This window comes from Cnephaeus nilssonii, assembly GCF_951640355.1.
Source record: "Cnephaeus nilssonii genome assembly, chromosome: 11".
Lineage (NCBI taxonomy): Eukaryota > Metazoa > Chordata > Mammalia > Chiroptera > Vespertilionidae > Cnephaeus > Cnephaeus nilssonii.
This window is the reverse complement of record NC_137082.1, coordinates 25859560-25876210: the sequence shown is the minus strand read 5'-3', so window position 1 is coordinate 25876210 and position 16651 is coordinate 25859560. Positions and strand designations below refer to the sequence as shown.

Here is a 16651-nt window from a genome sequence, read left to right as displayed (position 1 = left end):
TCAACATCATCACGTCTTGCAGCCCCTGTGAACAGCGAGGAGCCACCCAGCCTTTCCCGGAGATCGTTCTTTCCTTTCCAGCCTGGCAGGGGAACTTGGTCTAGGGCTATTTTTCTTGGCTTGCTCACAGGCAGACAGGCTCAGCCGCTTAGGAACTTCGTTTCAGGGCTCAGCTAAAATTGCAGCTTTTAGCTGGGGAGTTGTCATCGGGCCCTCAGCCCCCTCTTGGTGAAGACTGTCCTGTTGGTAAACTTTTGATCACCCCCCTTCTTTGCCTTGCCTGGAAAAGTCCAGGATGTGAGTCTTTTGCATCTACAATTGTCTCTGTCCCCTCGGAGCCTGGACTGTTGTTTGCGCACACATTGCCCATCCATTCCCCACATGCAGGAGTGGCCAGACTCATTCTTTCCTCCTGGGCAGCGGGACCTGCTCAGGCGGCTGAGCATGCCCAGTTCAGCTGCGAGCATGGCCCCAGTCCCCAATGCGCAGGTGCCACGTCTCCGGGTTTTGGTGGCCGCCAGCCGGGAGGGGGAGGCGGAGTGGCTGGGAGGGGGGGAGGGGAGTAGGGATCCCTCCCGGGAATCCGGCAGCCACACGTTGGGTGGGTCCACACTAAGCGGGGTGACGCTAGACCCAACACTATTTGGGTCTGAATGTCTGGGCGATTCGGAGTCACGTGGGGGCAGCTGTGGGGCAGGGGAGACCCGGGGACTGGCTAGAGCAGCGCCCGAGCATCCCAGGGACCAAAATGCGGGGGATTTTGTGCTCTGAGGTTGCACTTGGAGGAAGACTTTTTGGAACCACTTAATCTCTCTGTAGCTCAATTTAAGCCTCGAGGGAGGGAGGGAGGAAGAGAGAGAACAGTAGTACTAGTGTTTTGGAAGACTGTTTTAAGGATTACAAGAATAAAAAGCGTTTAGAACAGTGTCGACGTAAGCGCTTTCTTTATCAAAAAAAATACTTTCCCTCCCCCCACAAGTGGCTTTGGGGTACCAGTTTCGCCACTCCTGACACCCCTCCACTCTTTACTCCCACCCCCACCCATGGTCCACTGGGGGCTGCGGGTCTCCCGAGGAGGGGGTGCCACTTGTCACAAGGTTCTGTGCCCCGCGACACCCGGTACCTACTCGACTCCAGGCAGGGGCCCGTGCTGCGAAGCAGGGTCCGCGGGGGGCGGCCGGGGAGAGCCCGGAGGAGCGGGCAGCTGGGCGGCTTCCCCAGGCGCCCCACCCACCATCTCCCAACTCTACCCCCTCCCGTTCCAGGAGTCCGGCCAGGGCCTCCAGGCTGCTCCCCCGGCCCGCCCGGCGCCCCCTCGCAGCCCCGCGGGCTCGCGGCAGCCCGGCGGCCAGCCCGGCCCCTGCCCACCCCCAGCCCAGCCCGGGCGCGCCGCACTGGGCATGCTCCGTAGCCTGGGCAGGTTGGGGCTGCGAGGCGACAGCCCGGGCTCTGGAGCCGGGAGGCGAGAACAAGGAGGGAGACTCGGGGGCTGAGGAGGCGGGTGCGGCGGGCCACCGAGGGGCGGAGGGGCCGGGAGCCGGGGAAGCGCCAAGACCGGCGGGCAGGCGGGCAGGCGGGCAGAGAGAGCCGGCGCTGCCCGCCGCTTCGCGGAGGAGCCCGCGGAGACCCCCGCCCTACGCCGAGGTGAGGACCGCGCGCCTCGGAGGCGGGGAGACGGGGAGGCGGGGAGGCTGGAGGAGGGGCGGGGGCAGGCGGGAGGGCGGGGCCGGGAGAGCCGGGAGGGGGCTTGGCGGCCGCTCTATCGGGGGGAGGGGGCGGTGGCGCCGGGAGCAGTAAGTGAGCCGCACCGCCAAGATCTCACAGACACACGCGCGCACCCACGCGCGCGCACACTCGGGGGCTCCAGGCGGCGGCGGCGGCGGCCGCATCCCCGGCAGCAGCTCCAGGCAAAGTGACAGGTAGGAGAAGGCATTTCGGGTCCCGCGGAGGATGCGCCCGCCCGGGCCCGCCGGGCTTGTTTGGTCCCGGCGGATGCGTCCTGGACGCGCGCGCGCGCGCACCCGGATGCCCTGGCCGGGAGTCTGTGCAGGTGCAGGGTGCCAGGCGTCCGGTGCGCGCGGGGGGCCGGGGTCCCCGCTGACACCCCCTCCCCCCGTAATCCTCGCCTTCTGGGTTCCCCCAGACTCTGTCCAGACGTTCACCACTTCTGACTAGAAATAGCCCGGCCCGACGTGTAGATGATTATTTTGGTTGGAAATAGTTGGCACCATGCAACGCATGTAATTGTATACGCGTGTGGATCTTCTTACCTCTTCTGGGAAAATAATAGATGACTGACCATTTCCAACACTGACAGGCCAGCCCACGTTGGGGGTAGTGTTTGGCATTCCAGTGATGGAGAATAAAAGTGGTCTTATTTTCAGAATTTTAAAGTTGCCTTTTCCTTAACAAATTACACCCTATCTATATAGTACAGTACTTCTGACTGTAGACTTTGTAGGCGGTACTGTATAGAAGTATGGAAATATGTAATTTGCCAGTTTCTAAGTGTATCTAAGTACTTTATCTAGAATCATAAAACTAGAATTTTTAAAGAAAAATGCAAATGCCCATTATATTTCCATAAATATGCATGTATTTAAGAGATGACCCTCAATTATAAAAAAAAAAAACCCTCATAGTGATTTTTGCTATTATTCTAAAGCAAGTGTTTGAAATTTAGTTTTGGCTGAAACATTTATTTTTCACCATAACTGTGATACATGGAAGTCTATACATTACGTGGAGATGGCCACTAGTAAATCTGTATGGTTGGCAATAATGTCATTCAAACATAGGTAGCTGTATAATGTCAAATTAGAACTGAGTTTCCCCTTTAAAGAAAAATCAGATTCCTAGAGTAAACAGGACCAAGAAAAGCAACTGGTGACTTTACCTGGGCATCTTCCAGGAGATCAAGAAAGTGTCTAGGGAATTGTGTTCTTCAGAAAGAAAAATTGTGTGTGTGTGTGTGTGTGTAAAATTTTAACTTTATCTTTTTAGTTTTTTTCAGAACTGTTAGATTAAAAAATATGTGGTTTAATTGAGAACCTAAATTATGAACTCTTTAAACTTCAGTGGCCTCAGTTATAGAATCATGCAAAAGAATAAAAATCTAGCTGGGCAGGGGCTGTGCTTTAATCTCCATTATCCCGGTTATGTAATCTAGAATGCTGTGTTTTTCATAGGACGATCTTACATAGTTTTTCAGCTGGCGTTTTAATCCAGTATGTCATCTTTCTTTTGAACTGTAGAAGTTTAATAAATGATTGCCATCTTGGGAGAACACCTGTTTTCATAAAAATTCACTTTTTAAATGGAATAGCATTTTTTAATTGTCATGTTTAGGTACCTGAGACGTCTGCTGCCCAAATGAGTAACCCTTTGCATGTAATATATTATCACATGTCTAACGGTACCCTGTGTTAGATTAGCAATTACCCTTACCTCCAACTATATTATTGCTCAACCATCCGCAAGTAGTTTTGATTTCGCTTTGATGATATCATTACCCAGCTCTGAATTAATCACTGGTGAAAATGCTATTCTACAAGTGACTGTCAAAACAGAATTTCTAGGACTCCATTTGATCACTGGGTACACATTTATATCTGTCGGGATAATGCTGCCTTTATTTTACAAATGCACACCCACACAGAAGAGCTTTGTTCTAAAACACTCTTTTCTAAGTTTTATATTTGTATGCCTGAAAATGTGAGTGATGTTAAACTACTTAAACGCCCTGGAATCTTGAGGTGTTTTTTTTCTTTTTTTTTTCTTATGAGGTAGTGAAATATGGAAGTTTAAAAGTGTTAAGGGTTACTGAAAAGGTTTTGCAGAAATGGGTTTTTAAACATCTGAATCATCTCTTTGGACTGTTTCATCCCCAGCAGAGACCTAGCCGGTGCCCGTAGCGCCGATAGTCTGTCTTTCCCAAGAACATATCCAACTGTTTTTAAATTAATGGATTCTGCTGATTTTGGCAACACGGAGCAGTTGTATTCGGCAATCCAAATGACCATGGTATTTTCCTAGGATACCCCTGAATCCATTTGGGGGTTTGATTTATTAAGAATTGAAATGATGACTAAGTACTTGCCTCATATTCACCCCTAACCACCCTCTCTCTACATTACAGTTGAGGTGAAGTTAAGCTTCAGTGCTGCTCTGTTGTTTTCCTGGGACTGATCACTTAGCCATGCTAACTTGTGAAAGGATGTGATTATAAGTGAACTTAGCTTCTTGATATTGTGTCTGCATTTTCATCCTCAAACTTTCAGATGTAGCGTACAAACTCAAATATCGGAATTAAGGAATACCTTTTCTGGATTATTTAAAACCACATTAATAATTGGTTGCCGAGTTCACTTAATTTTTATATGTTAAAATCTTAGGTTGAAAATAAATTTAATCATTTTGGATCCCAGCACTTAGGTAATGGGATCCTGGGAAAGAAGATTATGTATTTCTCATGTTCTCCACAAATGCCTTTAATAGTGAACTCAAATATTTTGGGGAAAGCAAAAATATTCTTGAAGCTTAACATTATTTAGAAGATGGTGACTAAATTATCATCTTTGTGAACACTTTTAAAGGGTGAAATAACATGTTTATTAGCTCTGAAAACTCGGGTTTTTAACAAACTGTTTACCACAGTGAGTCCTATAAAACCCAGAACTTTTGCGTTTGATATGCAAAATGAGGTCAAGGACTAATGGAGCCGCTTTAATGATCACAGTTGGTATTTCATGTCCAGACCGAAGTTTCTAAAATAGTTGCTTTTCACTTCTTAATGTGAACTTGTAGGCCTTATTAGTGGCTGTCCAAAAGACATCCACCTATGGAGAAGTACATAGACCTTTTTTTTTCATGGCTGTGAGGCGGCAGCAGGGACTTTCTGTGGTTTTGCTGTTGGTGTGCAAATGTTAACTGTGTTTGCGAGGACACTGCTTCATTCTCAGGACTATCCATCCTGCGTTTTCTACTTCCTTGTAATATTCAGGAAACATAATAACCTTGTGCAGGTCTTTCTTACATTCCTGAGTGGTTGTTTTTCTGTTTAATAGTTTTCCTTTTGATAAAGCCTCTCCCTTAAAGGAGAAATACTTCCTCAAGGTGTAGTATTATTTATCTAGTTATGCCATAGAATGATATAAAGGTTTTGCACATTCAGAGATTGTAGTTCTTTAACCAAATATAAAAATGAGTTTATTTCACCCCCCAGTGGAAGTAAATGCATTATTGATTAGGTGAGTGAGAAGTTTGCGTTGTTTTTGTTGGAAATAAGCCTGCTTATTTCCAAAAATCACCCTCAGGTTCACTTTTCTTCTTAAGGCCCATTTCACTTGGTTGCAACAACCACCCCCAAATCCCATTTTCTAAAAGGCTGGCTAGAAGCTCATGCCTTTGGATGCTTTTCACATGCTGAAGGTGGAGCCCAAGTTTATAAAGGAGATGAAAGCAGTGATGGATGCCCTGTGGTCCAAATTGCAGCCAGGAGATCCTTATGTACAAGAGGATGAATGACCAGCTGAGTTTTTATTTTCTCTGCATGAACCCCATCTACTTTCTCTTTCCTTTTTTTGTGTGGAATCAAAATAGTTGAAAGCGACATTAATCTGAAGAAGGTTTTTCACTGAACACCTCTCTTGCCTATACTACCTGTAAAACCTTCCAAGAGAAGGCCACCCATGTGACCTCAAGATAGTGTTATCTTATGCCCTTGATTGGGAGTCTCCTTCACAGCTCTTTTCCCATGATCCTTTGGTGTGCTGAGGACTGGGAAATTCCACCTCTAGCTACTGAGCCACCCATGGGCCAGGAATATCATCCCTTTAAGATATTACCCTTCTTAAAGTATTCTTTTCTCCTGAACAATTCAGGGGTGTTTTTGGCTCTCGGACACGAACAAAGAAGTGTCCTTAGAACAGGAGGAAGAAAAGAACTCAAAATAATTAATGTTAAGCAGCTCATCTAGAGGGAAGCGATCACAGACCAGCAGCTTGACATCTCATTCTTTCCCTCAGAACAGGAATCCTTCACCTCAGGAGTTTGACGGGTCCATGAATATAGCTGGCAAGTGAATTGCATCTTTATTTTCACTTACTTTCAGATAATAGGACAGGTATTAGAGTTGCTGTTGATCTTGACATTTAATGGGTTCAAAAAGAAGCCCATATATTACTCCCGTGTTCAGTTTTAAAAATTATTTTGATACATTGGTATAATTGGCTTCCTTTGTACTTGATTTTATGCATTAAAAAATTAAGCTGACCAGGGTCTATTGGATTCACCAGATTGAAAGGGGGTTTGTAACCCACTTGAGGTAAAGGACAACTGCTCTAGACACACTTCCTCTCGGAGGAGCTGGGTGGGAAAGTGGGGGGTTGCTCTGTGGGCCTGCTGTGCAAGGGAGCTCAGCCATATCCCTTCCCAGCAGTGTGATGTTGCTGAGAACTGCAGGTGCTGGAATCAGGCCAGAACTGAGCTCGAATCCTGACTATGTTGGGTATTCCCTGTGTGACTCTGAGCATCCACTCCAAGCTTCAGTTGCCCCAGCTGAAAATGAGAATAACCCAAGAGGGCAAAAAGTGCCTGGCCCTATGAATGATGCTGGGTATTGTGTTACTGCTGCTGTTGATACAACTGCTATTAGTTCTTCTCCTGCTAATACTACTCATATCACTGCTCACCCTCCCATTCTCCTCCTCCATGGGGACAAATGCCATATGATGCAGGCTGAGTCATTGCCTATAAAACTTCTCATAAGGGACGCTTGCTGTAGTCCCCGGGCAATACAGAAAGTTTGGTCACCTTTTAGAGCCGCTCTGAAGTGCCAGATCTTCTTCTGGACTTGCCTGTCCCTGTGCCTGCAGTTGGACAGAGGGACCTAACATTAACTCATCCGTGCCTCAAAAATGCTGTGACTGTGGGGTTTTGAAACATAACTCAGTGGGCCAGATGCTATCCCCAGGGCATCTGTGTCTCCCAGATAGGCTTTTTAAAAAGGCCACCTGAAGCCATTCAGGCCTGGAAGGAGAGAGTCATCCACTAGAATAACTTGGGGATCTCTGATGTTTAGGAGGAGGCTTCATGGCTCTTGTTTTCCGTGGGCTTCCATGGGACACGCACATTCTCTGCTTTATACAGTCATAGCAACAACAATGACAAAACAACAGACATCTGTTGAACACATCCTTTAATACTCCCAACCAATATATTTGGTGGTTAATAATGGTATCTCTCTTTTACACTTGGGGAAACTGAGGCTTGGGAGAGTCATGGAGTTCAAACCCAGGTAGACAGACCCCAGAACTCCAACTTGAAACCACTATACTATGTCACCTGCCACCCAAATATGTGTTGCTGAAACGTTTGCTACAATAATAAGTTTTGTGACCATTATTTGAAGTCACTGGGCTGAGATATGACTGAGAAGCTTCTGGCAAGCCTGCTGTGAAAGAAATTGAAATAGGCCGTTGAGGATCAAGCCCCGAGTCCTCATCTAATTCTAGGTGCTTTTGTTGCTGCAGTTGCATGGGCCAGAAGTCTGAGTGAGGAAGGTTACTAAATGCTCTTCTGGGGGAGCCTAAAAAAGCACTTGTTTTCTGGAGGGCCAGCTTTTACCTGATGAGATTCCTCACGGTACCGATCAGGGTGTAGCATACTCTGATTTCTTGAAGGGCCAGGTAAGCAACAGGCAGCTGCCCAGGTGTCAGAGAGCTCAGGGATGGTGGGGGCTGCTGTGGGCATGGGGCGCTCAGCCATGTCCCTTCCTAGGGAGTAGCTCCCTGCAGGCCTGACAGGTTTCTGCCAGGTGGGCACGGGGCTCAGGGTTGCCACCCCCTCTACGTTTGCAAGAGGAACATGATTTATTTATTGTAAGCGCGAGATCTTCTTTGTAAATGTTTAGAAATAATTAAAATAAAAACAAATGTGTCAGCCCGTGGGGTGGCTGGCCAAACAAAAGACGGTTATGGAACGCCTTTGGCTCAGGAGCTCCTATTCTGAACCCTTTGTCAACTATAAGTGTTTGAAACACTGTGTACTAGACGATGTCAGTGGTTTCATCTTTAAGTAAGCATGGTGTCTTCTTTATTCATGCGATTTTTGCCTCCTATTTAATTTCTTACAAAGGTTGTTGTGGCCATTTATTTCCAGTGCACAGCCATTTCAGATGCTGCATTTCTGCCTGTTTGTCTGTCCCCTCCTTCATTTTTCTAAGATGTTAGCAGATAAACAAAGTTGAGGGCGGTGGCTGAGGTGGGGGGAGGAGGCAGAACTTGGCTTTCTCTTCTATTTTGTTGTGCCCATTTAAAATAGGAACACCTAAGCATGGAGAAATGGGGGACTTCATTTATGGGGACATGGAGGGTCTCTTGCCTGTGTCACTTATTTCAAGTCTAATCAGTCAAGGAATGTCCCCATTGCTATTTTGTAGTTGTTGTATTTATCTTGGCCGTATAGAATGTAGATCTGTTTCTGCAGCTTAGAGTTTCAATGTGCAGTTACTTAACAGCCACGTTTTCCTTTTTTCTCTTAAATAAGAGGTCCCATTGGATCAAGCAATAGTAAATTCCTTGCCAGATGGGGTTTGGATGGGTTTCTCTCCCATCTGCTGATGCGCCAACACTGGACAAATCGCCAAAGGCCCCTAGAATTTCTATTAATTTAAAATTTTAATTGCCTTATAAATTGATGTATGTGATACATTAATATGTTCAAGTTGAAACGATAATGCAAAAATACAGAAGCAAAATGTAAAATGCTCTTTCCCACCTACACCCATTCCCAGATATAACCATTGGCAACAGCTTAGAGCGCCTCTTCCCTCTCCTTTTTCTATGCATTTACATATATAAGTATATATACAATCCTTTTCTTATTATATAAACTGGATCCTACTTTTGCATTTTTCTGGAACTTACTTTGTGTACTTAAGTCTATGTTATAGAGATCTCATGTCAGTATACTAGTTATCTTTTTCTTTCTAACATTACGTAAAATTTGGTAGTATTGATGCACTGTACTTTATTCAACCATTCCCCTGTTTTCAGTGTTGCAAACTGAAAGGTTGAAGTTTTTTGCACATAGACCTTTGTGCATCTGCGTGAGAATTCCTTATAGCTTAATTCATAGAAATGGAACTCTTTGGTCAAAAGTATATGCACTTTTTACATTTTGAGAGAGCACTACCAAATTGCCTCTAGAGAAGTTGCCCATGAAATTTCTATCTCATTGAACCTCAAATTATGAACACATCCTCCAGTTGAAGCATGCCCACTGATTACATTGCTTCACTGATTCAGTCAGATTTCACTTATAAACAGTACACCAGGAAGTGACTTTAGAAATAGTCAATGTCCTTCAAATTCTTTGAAAATACAGTACTTAATCAAAAAGAATTTACCAGTTAAAAGGCTAATTTAAAAACTGCTTAGCAAAGAGAGATCTTGTAGAATCAAAGTTGGAAATCTGTATTCTGATCAATTTGGTCAGCTGTGAAAATGAAGGCCCCGCACACCCGGGATATGTCACAAGCACCCTTGAATATTTGGTTGAAGGACTGAGGCTTTGTCTGCACAGCCAGCAGAGGTTGATAATGACCTGGGAAAATCAAGTTAATTTCATTGCTAAAAATTCTATCTAGTTATATTTATAGCTTTAGACTTTCAAATACTTAATTATTTAAAATCTCTTTTACCTTCTACTTAGAGAATTAGCAGGTTTAGAGATAATGTTGTCTTATTGAGTTTTAATAGATACCTGAAGTTAATTTCCATGATATTTAGAAATGATATACAGACAAAGGACTATATAAATTAGAAACTACACTGTATTTTCATTTAGAGAGATACAGAGGAAAATAAAGAAAATCTAGGTCACTCATTTCCAACTATTCTCAGAAGTGACAACTTTAATAACTAGAGTTGTTATCAATAAAATGAAATGAATTATTAGTTTATTTTTAGAACTTCACAACATCCCTTGAAAGACTTGGAATCATCTCTGGTAAATCTTGATATGGATAACTAGCACGAAGTAAAATATTGTTTCTGTTTTCAAAGATTGATTTGCTTCTTTCATCTGTTTCTCCAGACATCCATTTTTAAGAATAATTTTCGTTTGGCAATGATATTCAGATTCTGATTGTATGCCTTCTGCATATTTATTTTTATAACATACTGTGAATTGTGGAAATATGGTAGGATTCAGTCATATTTTCTTGGCATGGAAACCTTGCATATTCAAGAAAGTCTATACTAGATTTTACTCATGGAAGTGCTCTCTTATTCTACTGTTTACAAATGAGTGCTGAACAGGGACATAGCAACCATGGGGAAGCAAGAAGGGCAGTCCCAGAGAGCTGTGTCCTTTTGTAGAGCAGAGGGACACAACCTGTAATGTCTCTGCAGCGACACAACAGGGGAATAACTAGGCCTCCCTCCCTCTCCTCTTGTCCCCCAAACTCTGGCTGATAAGTTCCATTAGCTGACCCTAGACAGAAGCCAGAGGGCAAGGGAGAGGAGGAAAGGTGGAGAAGGATGGTGAATAGGTCTAGGGAGGCAAATGACAGGATCTACCCAACTGCCATTCTGAAGGAGAGGTGTGCATGGGTGAGAGGTCAATTCAGGGAGGAAAGCCTATAGTCTGGTTTTGTGGACAAAAAACAACAACCCCACAAACAAACAAACAAATCTGCAGCCACAAATGCTTAATTTAAATTGAAGTTGGGAATGTTCTATAATGCCACATGGCTGGTATCAGTAATACTTGCGGTAGGTCTTAGAGTAACATATATATATATTAGTTTATTTGGAATGGATTGTGTTTCTTTGGAATTGCATAGAACACATAAATACTTTATGTATTTCTGGAAGAACCAAAAGTGTAGGTTATAGACAGAAGGGATTAGTAAAGTCTGCAACAAGAAGTAGAGATACCCAAGATATCATTCCTTTGCTTTTAATATTTTATGAAAATATTTTATCTAAAATGTCAGGTACCTAGGGGGTGAGACTAGGAGGAAATTAAGGTTATTAACAGTAATTTTCATTCAAATAAGTCAATTTAACTGAATCATTAGCATCACTGAGTAGGAACGAGCAAGCTGTGTTTCCCCATTTGTTCAGCATGGCAGTAAGACTGAGATTTCAGGCTCATTTATTCTCTCCTTTTCTTCATCTTCTTGTTTGAAAAGGTGAAGACTGCTTTGTTTGGTTTGTATACTTGTCCTGAATGAACAAGCAATGAAACTTGATTAGAATCATAAACTCATAGTGCTAAAAGTAATATCAGAGTTCATCTCTTCTTACCCTCAAATTTTATGGTAAGAAACCAAGACCCTAGCTATTAGCAAACTGCTGCTGTGCAAATTCCTTGAGTCAGTGGCTCTGGGGAAGTCACATCTCTTCTCCAATCTGAAGGAATTGCACTAGATTAATTCATTTTTTCTCTTAACCTTCTAGGCTCCTGAAGTTCCCGATTGTAAGAGCTTGCTTGTCCATTCTATACAATTCTCATATGTTAGAGGCAGAGTTTAATAACTTCTTGTCCACCACCTAGTCATTAAAATGGTATTTTTTGGAGGTCTCAACAATGTTCTTGACTTTCTCACTCTACAGCCTCTTTCAGCATGAGATAACTCATCCACTTCTACCATTTGTACAACCACCTATTTACTGATGCTTCTATATTCCTGAACCTTTGTCCGAGCTCCGGTTCTAGCTAGTTGTCTGCTGGAGATATTAATGTTGAAGCCCTATGGGTATGGTCAAATCATTGTGTCCAAAACTGAAGGCCTCAACTTTGCTCCAAATCTATGTCTCATATTTGGTTCTAAATTTTCATGAAACAGGTCGCCAATCTATTGCATTTATTCATTAATATCTTTTTTAAAATATTTTATTTATTTTTTACAGAGAGGAAGAGAGAGGGATAGAGAGTTAGAAACATCGATGAGAGAGAAACATCGATCAGCTGCCTCTTGCACACCCCCCACTGGGGATGTGCCTGCAACCAAGGTACATGCCCTTGACCGGAATAGAACCTGGGACCCTTGAGTCCGCAGGCCAATGCTCTATCCACTGAGCCAAACCGGTTTCAGCAATCCATTAATATCTTGTATTTCTGTCCACTCCTCTTCTTTCCTGTTGCCCGACACCGTCCAAGTTTATGTTCTCTGTGTTTCATGCCTTGATTGTTCCAGTACTCTTCATCAGTTTCCTTATTGTGCTCCTTTCTCACTTATTCTATCATTCATGTATTCTGTTCATTATTAAGTGAGTATAAGGTACTATAATAGTGATCCAGTGAGGGCTCTTACCCTCAGGAGTTTACAGAAGACAAATAAACAACTGTTTTATAAGTTTACATCTTTGCCCCTTTACTTCATTTTTTATACTCAGCTAAAGTAATTTGCAGAAAAGAAATCATATTATAACATCACTTCTAAAATGCTTTAAGACTTAATTCAATTCCCCTAATTTGCCAAATACAAGCCGCCCACAGCTGGACCTGTACAATGAAATTTTAATACCTTTATTTGCATCACCTATACTAAGCTATATTACAATTCCAAGAACATAAAGTCTGTGGCCACAGTGCCTTTGCTGAGTTTGCACTCAATCTTCTTCAGCTGGCTGAGTCCTACAGGCCTTTACAGACTTTGCACAGCTGCCGTCTTCTTCACAAAGCCTTCCTTGACTTCAACTCCAGGTTGGGTTTCCCACCTCGGTCCTCCTGTTGAAGGGTTTGCAAATTTTAGCCACATATGACTTTCTTAGGGAAGGGATGAATCTGGTGCATATTAGAGACTAAATCAATGTGTCTTAAATGAATGAATAGCTAAATGCCATTATTGTAATTCTGCAGACTGGGCAAATTAGGAAAGCGATCTGATGAATAAGCAGAAGATGTGCCATGCTTAATAAATTGAAGCCATCTGCAGACTTATTACAGAGGAAAAAAGTATTCCATGATTATTTACACTGGTCACCAGGAAGTAGCACAGTGATCAATTTGGAAAGATGATCAGTAGTTTGAAAACTCTATATTCATTATTTTTGCTAACAGAAATTCTGATACTGTAAGTTTTTAGTATAGTAGAAACAGAGGAGACGTTTTCCTAAAGATTAGTTTACCATTTATTCCTGGTGGGCACACTCCCATGCTGTTTTTTCTCTTTATGAGTTCGATTTTACTCAAGGTATGCTTATTTTTCTTACAGTGTGTTAGAACTCTGATTCAGAGACATTTCCTTATTTCAAACTTGGCTAGATATATAGAGCAAAAGAGCATTTAGTCAGATTATTTTATTAAGTGGGACTCTGGATATTATAAAAACGCCTTGTATTTATTTTCTTATAGCATTTCATTTTCAAAATGACGTGTGAATATGTCAGTGCCAAAGAGAGAAACAAGAGAATAATTAATTAATTGAAGGAATATATTCTGCTGAATATTGTTTTTAAGGTCATCTTTTACTTCCCGAGGTAGGAGGGAGCATTTTATTCATGATGTCAGTTGAATCTGATGAAAATAGTGGCATTGACAGTCTTAATTGTGCCGTCCTCCCCAAGCTTGGAGTGTCAGTCATGTGTGAGAGGTTCCTTCTTCACAATTGGCATATTTTTTATGTAACAAATTTCTTTAACTTTGTGTTGAAAATGTGCTGGCTAAGTATGTTAATTATCAGATATGTCATTATTCAAATTTACATGGAGACAACATTTAAAACAATTATAGGTTAGTTATTGTAGCTGATGAGAAAATATTTCACAATTGCACTTTAGAAATACAGTCAGAGAATATTTCCTTTTATTTAGTCTTTTTGGACCTATGAGGTTCTCTGAGAGTCTTAAAAGTCTGGCCTCATTCTGTCCATTTTTCATTCCCTTTGAAAGAATTTTAAAGTAACTGGTTAAAGTTCCTCTCCCATCTGTCATAAGTAACACACAGATTTCTGGTGCGGCTACCAGAGGGAAAGGAGGAAATTTAAAAGTGAGGATGATGTGGGTATTGATACCTCTCCTGAAAGTGACTCTGCTGGAATCAGGCTCTCTGATCCGTTGTGTCGTAGGTTAAGTTTTGTTTTCTCAGCTTGAATTTATAAGTATGGCAGACCAGCTAGTTTTACATTAAGATGGAGAACCAGGAGGAACCCACTTCTCCATTCAGAGCAGTCGGTGCCTTTTAAAAACCTAGAAATGTTCCACTTTTTACCAAACCAAGGCTCTTCTAGCTTTGTTTTGGAGGTGCGGGCATACATCACCTGGAAGGCATACCTCACTTCTAAATAGGGTTTCTGGTCCAGAATATCTCAAGAGAAATTCCTTCCCATTTCCTCCTAGAGGTGAAAGCAGCCATTGCATTGCAGAAGGAACATGATGCAAGGAAACAGTGCTGGTGAATCAGGGCTTCCAACCCTCAGGTAGTGTCAGCCTTCAGGAAGGAAGTCTATCTCCCTCTCTCCCTCTCTCCCTCTCTCCCTCTCTCCCTCTCTCCCTCTCTCCCTCTCTCCCTCTCTCCCTCTCTCCCTCTCTCCCTCTCTCCCTCTCTCCCTCTCTCCCTCTCTCCCTCTCTCCCTCTCTTCCTCTCTCCCTCTCTTCCTCTCTCCCTCTCTCCCTCTCTCCCCACCTATGTGAGTTTTACATCTTTCTTTGAGGAGTTGAGACACTTCATGTTAATGAGCTTAAATCATTTCTGGAGTTATGAACTTGAATCATCATCTAATTTATAATTAGTAATGTGTATATATTGAATTTCTCTGCGATCTCAGAGCTGGAGTAAATCTGTTAAAACAAAATAAAAATCGTTTTGGTTCTTTTTTCTTAATTTTTAACTTAACTTTTAAGTAGTCCAGGAAATATATTAATATGTTTTTAGGTAGTTAGCGATTTTTTCTCTGGTATTCTTTTGTGTGGAATATAAATTGTGTGGACTTTCATTAAGTGCATTGTAGTATTTTTCTTGTTTTGGTGCTTTTTAAACAGGATGGTGCTATCTCCTAAAAGCACAAAGAAATTTGCTAGTTTAGATGTGATATATTTTGTTTAAAATACTCTACCCAGAACCTGATATAGTTACATCATAGAATGGGGTCAAGGCAATGTGATGCCTCTATGTATATGCATGAAATTTCACTGACCTCATGAATTCATTTGAATTTATTTGAATAAACTAAATTTAATCCATTTGTCTCTTTTAAGCAATTATAACACACTCTCAATTTTTAAATAAAGTTTGTACAGTAGCTAACAAAGAGTAGTTGCTTGAATGTGTCCTAAAATGAATATGTTAGATTGGGACACTAATCATATGATGTTATTTTTACTTCTTTATTTCATGATTTTCTATATGTTCATTTGGATTTGTATGCATTCTGCTCTTTCTAAAATTGGTAGTTAAGCAGTGCATTGTTTTAAACACTAATTCTCAAGTTTTGTCTTGCTCTTAAATTTCATGTGGTTATGTGAGGTGGACAGAAGCCATCTATCTACCTTTCTGACACCCACTTTTCTGGGTTGAACATATATTGACCTTGACTATAACTCTGAATTTAGGAGAATTGACTAGAGTCCCAGTGATGGCGAACCTATGACACGCGTGTCAGCACTGACATGGTAGCCATTTCTGATGACACGCGGCCACTGAGTCGGCCGCATGCCGAGGATGAAACATTTGCGAGATAATGTTTTTTCCTCAAAGTGACACACTACCCGAGTTATGCTCAGTTTTTTGGCGAAGTTTGACACACCAAGCTCAAAAGGTTGCCCATCACTGGACTAGACTCTGAAAACATAAAGCCCAGTGTGATTGTAAGTACCTATTTCTATAACATCCCAATAATGTAATAAAAATAATCCAGAAAATGCCCGGCAGGCATGGCTCAGTGGTTGAGCATCAACTTATAAACCAGGAGGTTATGGTCCAATTCCTGGTCAGGGCCCGTGCCCGAGTTGAGGGTTCGATCCCCAGTGTGGGGCATGCAGGAGGCAGCCGATCAATGATTCTTTCTCATCATTGATGTTTCTATCTCTCTCCCCCTCTCCCTTCCTCTCTGAAATAAAAAAATATATATATTTTAAAAGCTCCCGAAAATTGTTAAGATATGTCAACATTTGATTTAGGAATTTGGCTTTATATAGCACAAACTTACCCACAAGAAAGAGTTCATTTTCTGAAGAATCCTTAGCAAAACTGAAGGTTGGGCTTGCATTACTGGGGCAGTGACTCTGATTATTATAACCACAACATCTGGAGGAATGTGTCTTTTCCTTTGAACAAAATGATATGTTCAGACTTTTTTTTTGGAGGAATGTTATGAAAGGTGTCCATTGCATGACTCATTTGGACTGTAAGAGGTGATATAATTTCAATTATCATTGAATTTTTTACCCTGTCTGCTTTACTCACTTAGAACAAATGACCATGCAAAGAGTTGGGCAAAGCTGACATGCCAGAAGAAAAAGTGATCATCCGAAACTCATTTTGTCTAGATCGAAAAGGATATACTTTATGCCTGAGGATCCCACAGAGGGAAAATACCTTTTTAAAGTTTTCTTACATGTCTTGGGAAGGAAACCAACATTTTTCAAGTGCCCAGTAAAGGGCAGGCATTCCACTAGGTACTTTTATTTGGGAAGTTGAT

General features: G+C 42.3%; 1 protein-coding gene across 4 annotated transcripts in view; it reads left to right on the top strand.

Moving 5' to 3' along the window:
• The first annotated feature begins 1445 nt into the window (after positions 1-1445).
• The window catches only part of PLCB4 (phospholipase C beta 4), a 382602-nt gene continuing 367396 nt past the window's right edge, over positions 1446-16651 (top strand). For 2 of the 4 annotated variants that reach the window (XM_079783902.1, XM_079783900.1), the window contains exon 1: positions 1446-1644. The gene's annotated coding sequence lies outside the window, so the exon portion shown is untranslated. Of the gene's footprint in view, positions 1645-1780; positions 1920-16651 lie in introns of those variants that run through there. The other 2 variants (XM_079783901.1, XM_079783899.1) reach the window with 1 other exon arrangement.